This window comes from Tribolium madens, unplaced genomic scaffold, assembly GCF_015345945.1.
Source record: "Tribolium madens isolate multiple individuals breed KSU strain unplaced genomic scaffold, Tmad_KSU_1.1 Scaffold_19;HRSCAF=116;Tcas5.2_LG9, whole genome shotgun sequence".
Taxonomy (NCBI): Eukaryota; Metazoa; Arthropoda; class Insecta; order Coleoptera; family Tenebrionidae; genus Tribolium; species Tribolium madens.
In genome coordinates, this window is record NW_025400983.1 from 14,863,477 (window position 1) to 14,873,070 (window position 9,594).

Consider the following 9,594-nt stretch of genomic DNA (forward strand, 5'->3'; position numbering starts at 1 on the left):
AAAGGTACAAAAACTTTGAGATTAGGCTCCTATTGCGGTTACGAACGTAAATAATAAGTATATTATTTTTAGTAGACCAGGGTATTATTAGGGTACCTTACTAAAAAAAAAGAAAATAGTACTTAGTAGTGTTATAATTATGTATTTAATAAAAAAAACACATGAAAATATAAAAAGATAAAAAAACATACATAATTTAAAGAAAAGTGTCGCCAAAATGTTCGGCTGCTCTTTTTACAAAGTTTATTGTATCTATATTATTACACTTGAACAATCTTAAAATTAATTCTAAGTGCGCTGATTTTTTTACAGTATCTTCGATATTTTTTATTACTTCCAACACTGTTTATTGTAATATAAGTGTTAATTTGAAATTCTAACAATGTTTCTACATATAAAAGTATAAATTGACGGGTGGCCTGCATAAAAATTTCCATTAAAATGAGCGTGAAAAGATTCACATGCATTTGTCGTACGCATTGTACTTGAAGAAGCACAAGCCCAAATTTGTGGTTTAAAAGTAGAAATATAATTTTCCACTAAATAGTCCACGTATTTTATTAATTTGGGGTTGTATTCCGGAGGAGCCAATTCCACCAGTTCCAAAAGACAGTCGGCCACTTCTCCAGGATTAACGTATTGAAGGCCAAATGTATATTTTAGCCACTTGCCAATTTCTTTTTTACATTTATAATCTGCTGAAAGACTCACTTCTTGTATCTTTCTCCACCACGCTTGCCTCAAATGAAAGCGACATCCAATTATTTTTACATCGACCCAAACTTTTTTTACAGCGATTAGATGCTTTCTTCAAAGTCAATGGTAACACTTTTTGGATTAAAGTTCATGTTTTTATTTTTACACTTCGACACTATATGTTTTAAACACTTTTCATATGAGTCTTTTTTTATCTTTAAGCAGACAAAAAACCAGTGGCACGTAGTGTTCATTTTTTAGACCGTGGATGGAAAAAAGCTGGGTAAAATATTTAGTGCAATACGAAAATGTTCCGTCTACATAAATTGTTTCGCACTTACATAAAAATCTTAGATTTTTCTCACAAGAAAATATGATAATATTTTCTTCTCGGTTGTTGACTAGTACAAAATTTTCGTTGTCAACAGTTTGAAATAATTGTGCATCTACGGCAGAATGCACATCTTCTATACATTTTGGTAATGCAGGGAAAATTTTTCGGCGGGCATTATAGACAGTCAGTCTTACAGCTGCTTTGTCTGCACATTAATTTGATCTTTCTCGGCTAACGTCTTAATAACACCATTAAACACTTTAGACGGCCTCGTGGAAATGTCGTCCGTTGCTTTCCCTTTGGCAGAAGAACTAATAATCTGTCGTTGAATTTTCCCTTCATCGGAGTTGTGATTGTGACTCAGATGCACTTTTGTCGAAATTCGGTCACTTCCTTCACCAAGCGTATACAGTTTTGCACCACATTTTTTATTAATACACCTCCACTTTGTTTCCCCCGTTTTTAAACACGTTGACTTAGAAAATTTAAAGTTTTCAACCACTAATAATGGGTTTCCTCTTTCACTAAGTATTTCTGTAAAACTTGTCGTTGCCATTCTACTTGTACACCCGGGGAAAAAACTATTCACCAGTCTAACTTTGTACTCGGGCTGCGCTTTGTCGCAATAGCGTTTCAGACTAACTAGTTGGAGAGCAGGTCAAAAAACCCTTATTTAGGAAGTTGGTCCGAACTCGAAAAATGTCTTTTTGTGAAAATTACTTCAATGAGCATAGATTATAACGTATACATTAAATTGTGATTATAATAAACAAGCTTGCTCAAATTATTTAATTACAAATACATACATTTATTTAAGAAATGTATGTTGCAAGTATACAGTTCCGGATTAAGGAATTTTTTTTAGCTTGACTTGACTTTTAAGATTTTTTATCTACAACTTTCAAAAATCAAGATTGGAGAACTAGTTTTAAATGCCAGAAATTTTAAATAAACTCTGAATTTTGCCAATTTCTATCAAGTTATTTCTTTTATAATCAAAATTCTGAACTTAATACATAATACATTTTAAGGAAACAAGTTTTTACCTTTGATTTTACGCCCAGAAAGCAAAGGAAATACTTTTTTTTCTATATCAGATATTAAACTATTTCTTTATAAATTCTTTTGAGTAGATAAAGTAACACTTTAACAGCAAGGGTTAATTTTGCTTTATCTGAAACGAGCAAATCTGTAATTAAAACTTCATTATTCTGAGTCAGTGGAAAGAAAAGTTATTTTTTTTCTTACTTTTGAACTTGTAATAATAATCTTTCTTTGCTTTTCAAGTCCCATCACATTGGCGATTTCATTTTTTTGACCACGATGTCACTTTGACAATTAATTAATTAAATAAATAATGTTTGTTTTTGTTAAAAATGACTGTTTTTTAGAAGCTGTTTTTTTGACTTGCCATTTATTAAAATTATCTTTTTTTACAAACATTTTTGTTATTTAACTAGCTATTTGTTAATAAAATTAAAAGTAAATCACAAAAATTTGTTTGTTAAGGTAATGAAATACATAGGCATGCATTTTTTTCTCTAAAATTTGCTTAGTGTCATTTTGCAAATTATTATAATCACCATTTAATATACTATACTCGTTGAAGAAATTTGCAGGAAAAGACCGTTTTGAAGAAACGTGTGTCCCCGAGTCCGGACCAACTTCCTAAATAAGGGTCTTTCGGCATATTACCTGCTCCCCAACTAGTTAATCGGAAACCCTATTGCAACAAAGCGCAGTGTGAGCAGAAAGTTAGACTGGTGAATAGTTTTTTCCCCGGGTGTACATATAAACTAATGAAATTGAACATTGTTACTGTATGATTTCGAAACTTTACGGAGACGGTTTTGTTGTGGTGCTTTCAGGTATAAATTCTCTCTAATGTTTTATTAGCATTGTTGTAATATTGCTACCCGATTTTGGATTGCGAATTATTTAATTTTGGATTACCTCTTAAAGTTATCGACTTGGAAACAACAATCTATATTTCGCTAGTTGTAAAAGTTCAAAAAAGCGTCGCAATCCACTTTTATTTTTGATTTTGAAATTTTAACTAGACGATTTTCTTGTCGGACTCGCAAATATAATTTTATACTTTTAATGTTTTACATATTAGGATCCTTTTAATATTATCGTAGATAATTCCCAATTTAGTTTATATAGGTTATAGGTTATATAACTTTGGTTATAAAATATAAATAAATAAAAATCAAAGGAAATAATTTTTATTCAATCCTTTATATGAAATTTTATCGTCTAGATGATAAAAAATACATGACTCGGCTGACGCCTCGACGCTAAATTGCTCTCAAAGATAAAATACAATTTTATCGTCTTGTATAATAAATAACTATTAGTGGCATACTTCTGGACGCTCTTGGATCAATTATTTCCAGAAGTAGTGCCTTCATGTAAAATTTCTCCAACTTCGACTCCATTTTTTCCTTCCATTAGAATTGATTTGATTTAAATTATTTCTGTTTTCAATAGGTTTTCTCCAGTCCACACACATAACAAAACATTTTTGCTCGTTGGTTACGTGCAGCTGTCCCTGGATTTAATAAAACCAGTCATGATTTTTATTAATTTCAAAAACACTTTCGGATTTAATTTTCCAAAACGTGATTAGTTTCTTTTTTATGACTTCCTCTGGTGCATATTTTTGTTTAAAAGCTGTATACGGACATTTTATTTCTACAATCATTTCTTCCTTTATACCGTCTGGCAATGCTCCCAAAAAAAACTTTCCTGTCAATAAATAATCCGCAGCTTTCAACAAAATATTTTCCCCCTTTTCAGCACTTAGTTTCCTCTCCAACGCGCGCGTTTTGTATTTATTTAATTTTACGAGTTTTTGATATATTTTTTTTGGGGCAGGACCGGATTGCGGCGATGGTCAAATTATTTAATAATAATTTAATAATTTAAAGTTTTCATATTGAGAGTTTTCATCCCCCGTTGATTTAATCTGATAAGACCTATCGGTGTTTAATAAAGATTCAGAATATGCAATAAAAAAAATGTACAACGACCCAATTGTAATAAAATTATAATTTTCATTTACGCGAAAGGTAAAAATTAAACTGTATAATAGTTATTTACATTCGTGTGCGGTAACTTACATTTTACAGTGCGAAATGAATTTGAAGCACGACGCGCAGCGGAGTGCTTTAATAATTGAGCACTGTAAAATGGTTAACGCACAAGATTTGTATTAAGCTTTTTGGCCGACGTTTAAACAAAAATCTACAAAATTCAGAATTAATACAAGTAAATACGTTTGACATTAAATATCACGGTGGCTATGCACTCTAATGTCAAACAATTAAAAAAGACGCAAAAACGTCTCAGACACAAAGTTTTGTTATTGTTGTCTTGTTGGTGAATTTATGCTTCAAAATGTCGAGCGATAATAGCCCCATGTGTACCCCACCAGAAATCAGAAGTGCTGCAGGAAATGTTACAACCGAGCTATTGCCCGAAAAATCGCGAGCAAGGTATGAAGCCCAGTACAATGTGTTTATAATTATAAAGTGGTGTGAAGAAAAAAGAGTTCTAAGATTGAAAGGTTGTGTGTAGAGCGTTTTATTAAAAATGTTATCATCTTACAAACAGTTTTTTTTTATAAAAGTCTATGAAGATAATTTTGGCAGTGCGGTAAAACTGTCACTTTACACTCGTCTGTGCGTAAAATGCTCAGGCGACTGTAAATACAGTCTTTCAATAGGTGTCAATTGTACGTTAATTTGACATTTACATGTCAGGAGGCCAAAAAGCAATTTTAAAAATCTCTAAAATCTTCTTTTACAAATTCATGACATCTGTGCCATCAGCTTGTCGGCGGGTGTGGTTGTAAATTTGGGTCTAATTGTTTGCGGTTACATTTTATGTGGGGGTTGTAAATAATCTTGTACTCACTCCATTTTCGATTCCAAATCGTCCTACCTCTGTAGAGGTGTTATTTATAAATATTTTTTTACCGGATTTTAAATTGTCACCTTAATAAACAACAATCTACATTTTGACTGTTTTAAAAGTTCGGAAAAACGTCTTAAAATGTTTTTTTTTTATTGTGCGCACTTTTATTCAAACTTTCTCTACCTTTATTACAATTTGTAAATACCCTATCGCAATTCTAAAACAGTCAAAATGTAGAAAAAAGATATTCTCTTTCACATGAAACCAAATTCATAAAAATATCTTAAGTAGTTTTTGAAATACAGATATAGACATTTACATTGGAACTCCCATAAGAGATTTTGCTCCGGCCGCGTATTTACATCAGGATACAGCTTATTCTTTGTTTCCTCTTCTAATAGACTAGCAAAAAACGTGAAATTATTTTTCCAACAGAAATATTACGTAAATAGCGACAAAGTGCAAAATTTAAACACCCATAATTTCTAAATGTTTAGATCGAGCGATCAAGATAATTTCTAATCGAGTCATTCCTGAATCAGAAAACGTATGTAAAATGTCAAGTAAAATGACAAGCCGAAAGGTAAAATGGCAAAAAGGTAATGATTATAATAACTAAATTTATAATTTACCTTCAAAAAAGAATGGTCCTACTCGGCGACTAATTCCAGCCCATTTTGCCGTTTTACCTTACGACTTGTCATTTTATTTAACGTTTCCCATGAATTTAGACGTTCTCGGATGCAAAGGTGACTCGATTACAAATTATCTTGATCGCTCGATATGTTTATATTAGTTAGAATTTTCAGACAGTGCCTCCGCTGCAGGCAACGGTGCTCAAAACGAAATGGTCGCCGGGAAACTGGAGACAGGTTTTCTTCATATGACAAATATAATAATACTTTGACAAGCCATTTTTAAAAGTTTTATTTAACTTATGTTGTCTGTCTTTGGCGACTCAATGAAACAACTTCCGAACAAGCTGAAGTTTTACGTATACACGGAATTTCCGTGACATTACAATAATATTGCGTAGTAATAAAGCAATCAGTAAATAATTCAATTTTGATCAGTATAAAATCATAAATGATCAGTATTTTTTTAATTTTTGCACAGTAAAAAAATAAAAATATAATATAATATAGTATTTTGCACAGTAAAAATAATAAATGCTAAGTAAAGCACGCACAGTATTTCATTGTAATTTGTTCAGTTAAAAAAATTCAATTTGCACATTAAAAATAACAAACGCTCAGCAACTTTAATCAAAATTAGTAAAACAACATAAAATTTAAAGAATTTTCAGTCTTGGTTACATAACAATGTATGGCCCCTGCGCAAGAATGTTATTTACTATTGGTACTTATTTTTTTTATTACTGAATGTTGATTATTATTGAAGGGTGGTATACAGGTGCGCCAGAACTCGCGCCCCAGAGAAAAATGCCATGTGAGGTAAGATATCAGATATCATATTCAAGATCATCAGTATCATTAAATAGTCAAACGTCAAAAAATAAATGTCAAAATTTTTTGACAGATAGAATTTTTTAAACATTTTTTCCATGTTCTTGGTATCTTACCTCACATGGCATTTTTCTCTGGGGCGCGAGTTCTAGCGCAGCCTGTATGTATTAGCAAGGGCCCCTGCGCAAGAATGATTTTAGCAAGGGCTGGAAACTGCACAATCTAATCAGCGTACGCCATTCTTGCACTGCTATGCTCCTGATACCACAATTTTGTTTTTGAACGCTTCGCGACATTCCGATGTTGCTCGGAAACATTTTGCTTGTAAATGTGTGAATATTATAGATTATGTAATTAGCTTTGCCAGACATTCTTTCATTGTCTTTACAGGGTATTTATTATTTTTACTGATAAAAAATACTTGTCGTTTAAATAATATACTGTGCATTTTTAAGTTGTTCCCAAAAAAATTTACCTTAATAAATAATAATATAAAAACAATAATTGTCAATATCCCGGATCTTAATTGTAAAACAAAGATGAAACCAACTTCACCAACTATTGGTATTGCTTAAAAAACTATTTTAAACTTGAAAATAAAAGTAGCGAAATTTAGGAAAAAAAAAGTAAAATTAGCGGCAAAACTTAAACTCGTACGGGCGCCGTTGCCGGTAACGGGGATACTACCTTTTTTAAACATATTTTCCATGTTGCTGGTATCTTATCTTACTTCGTATTTTTTTCTGGGGCGCGAGTTCCGAAACAGCCTGTATACCCAGCGATTATTTGCTTTATTTTTTTTTATTAACCAATGTCAAAATATTATCATTATCACGATTGCTTTTATTTTATTTAACATTGATTTTCTGATTACTTTTTACATTAAAAATTTTGGTCGCTACAAGATTTGGTGTATACAGGGTGATTCTTAAATAGATCGACAAAATTTTATTCTTGGTAATATCAAAGAAGAACATGCTGGAAAAAATATTAAAATTTTTTTTTGTTTAACTGTTTTCCAAATAAAATTTATTTTCGAGGTAAAGCGTACGCCACAGATATGTTCGTAATTAGTATAAGCACAGGTAGTGGAAACCATGGTACTAATTTGATAAAAATGTACTTGACCATTGCCATAATTCATAAACGCGGTAAGTGGCACAGATCAAGGGGATTTTGCCCCTAAAAGATACCGTGCGATCAAATAAAAAATAAATTAGAGTAGGCGTCGATTAAATTCTACAGTTGGCAACACTTTGGCTGGGAATCTGGGCTGGAAATTTTTCACATGAAAGTGAAAATAACCATCCACCGTTTTCCTCTTGTAAAACAATAAAAATTTTCTGCTCTAAAGTGAACATTATTTCACTCAAAAGGAATAAAACGCAAACTTGTTAAAGTTACCGCTGACATTTGATGTCAAAAATCAGGATTGCCATCTGAAGGACTTTAATCACCGCCTACTCTAATTTTTTTTTGATCGCACGGTATAAACGTAAAAAGGGTTCGTCATCAGTCTGTATACAGAGTGTGTCAGAATTCGCGCCCCAGAGAAAAATTTCAAGTACGATAAGATAGATAGATGATACCAGGAACATGAGAAAATATATAAAAAATTGTATCTGCCAAATAAATTTGACATTTGTTTTTTTATATTTGATATTTTTTTATGTCTATTTAATGATACTGATGATCTTCTATATGTTTTTTTTTTTATAATTATTTAGTAAAGGTACAAAAATTTTGCTAATAAAAACTACATACAAATAACATTAGACAGAGTTACAATTTAGGATACAGCTTCCTTCTTTCATCTTCTAATTATTTTTCAAACAGAAATAAATAAAGTCAAAGTGCAAAATTTAAACCCTGATAACTTCGAAATATTTATAGATAGAATTTTTTGAACATTTTTTCTATCTTAGTTTACATGGCGCCCCTTACATTGGGCGTGAGTTCTGGCGCACTTTGTGTAAATACGGTTTAACACTTCAGTTACAAAAAGATATGCATACCTATAAATGAGAGTTTTTGCATCTAAATGCTTTGCAGAAATTCTAACAGTGTTAAAGTTGCTTTCTTATTCTTAACGTCATAAGGACGAAAGTACTTCTTACTTTATTGTTCATTTATTTAATGACACTTGAAAATATTTTAAAGTTTTGAAAACATATTCACATTTTCACAATTCATGTGAAATAAGGTCAATTCTGTTATGATGAACTAAATGAGAAAACTATATTTTTTTTATGTTCGTTTTGTAAATTGAAATTTTCAAGATTCAAAAATACAAAATATCAGGAAAGATGATTTTTGTGTGGTTACTAATTCTTTAATTATGTTACTTGATTCTTCAAGCAACATTACTACCAAACCTTTAATTTCCCAGTCTAATAAAGTAAAGTGTGTTTTTTCTTTAAATGGAAATTACCAAGTCAAAATTTTGGTGAAAAAATTGGTAGCAGCTTGTCTCCATAGCCACAAATTTTGTTTGCTCTTTGTTTTTGTCCCTAGAAATTTTGTTAAAAAATTATGGTTATGTTTTCAAATTGAGATGTTGTCAAAATTTTGACTTTTATGAATATTTTGTGCCTGTTTGCCCCGTTGAAAGCGTTATAAGTAAATACCTGAGGACAGACATCATTACTTAATGTCTAGACAAAATTCAGTGCTAATAATTTTGATAGAAACACTCCGCAAGTAAGTACAATGTTGTGGACAAAAATGAGATTCTTGCTACAAAAACTTTGAAAAAAAAGGATGTATATACAGAAAAAAAGTTAATTAGAAAAAGATACAAGTAGGTGTTATGATGATTGGCAATAAATTTTTTGTAATTTATTGAAATGAGCTCAAAGTTGATACACTTTCTTCTTCAGGTTTAGTTTCAAAATTGTTACTTTTACAACTCGTTCCTCAAAAACGATGCACAAGACACATTCTTTCCGAGCTTCTTACTCATTCATTTTTATGTTCTTGTCAATTTCTTGCTAAAAATTGAGAATGTTTAGCAAACCTGCATTACAAATTGCGTCTACATTTTAACGGGCCCTTTTTCTAACTTCTTGCTTGCGAACTATTCGTTTCCAAATGTCTAAAAACTGTTACCGATACTGAATTTGTTCCTTTTTTGGTGTTTCGTCTCTAAATTTTCTTAGACTATTTTTTGTGTTGACG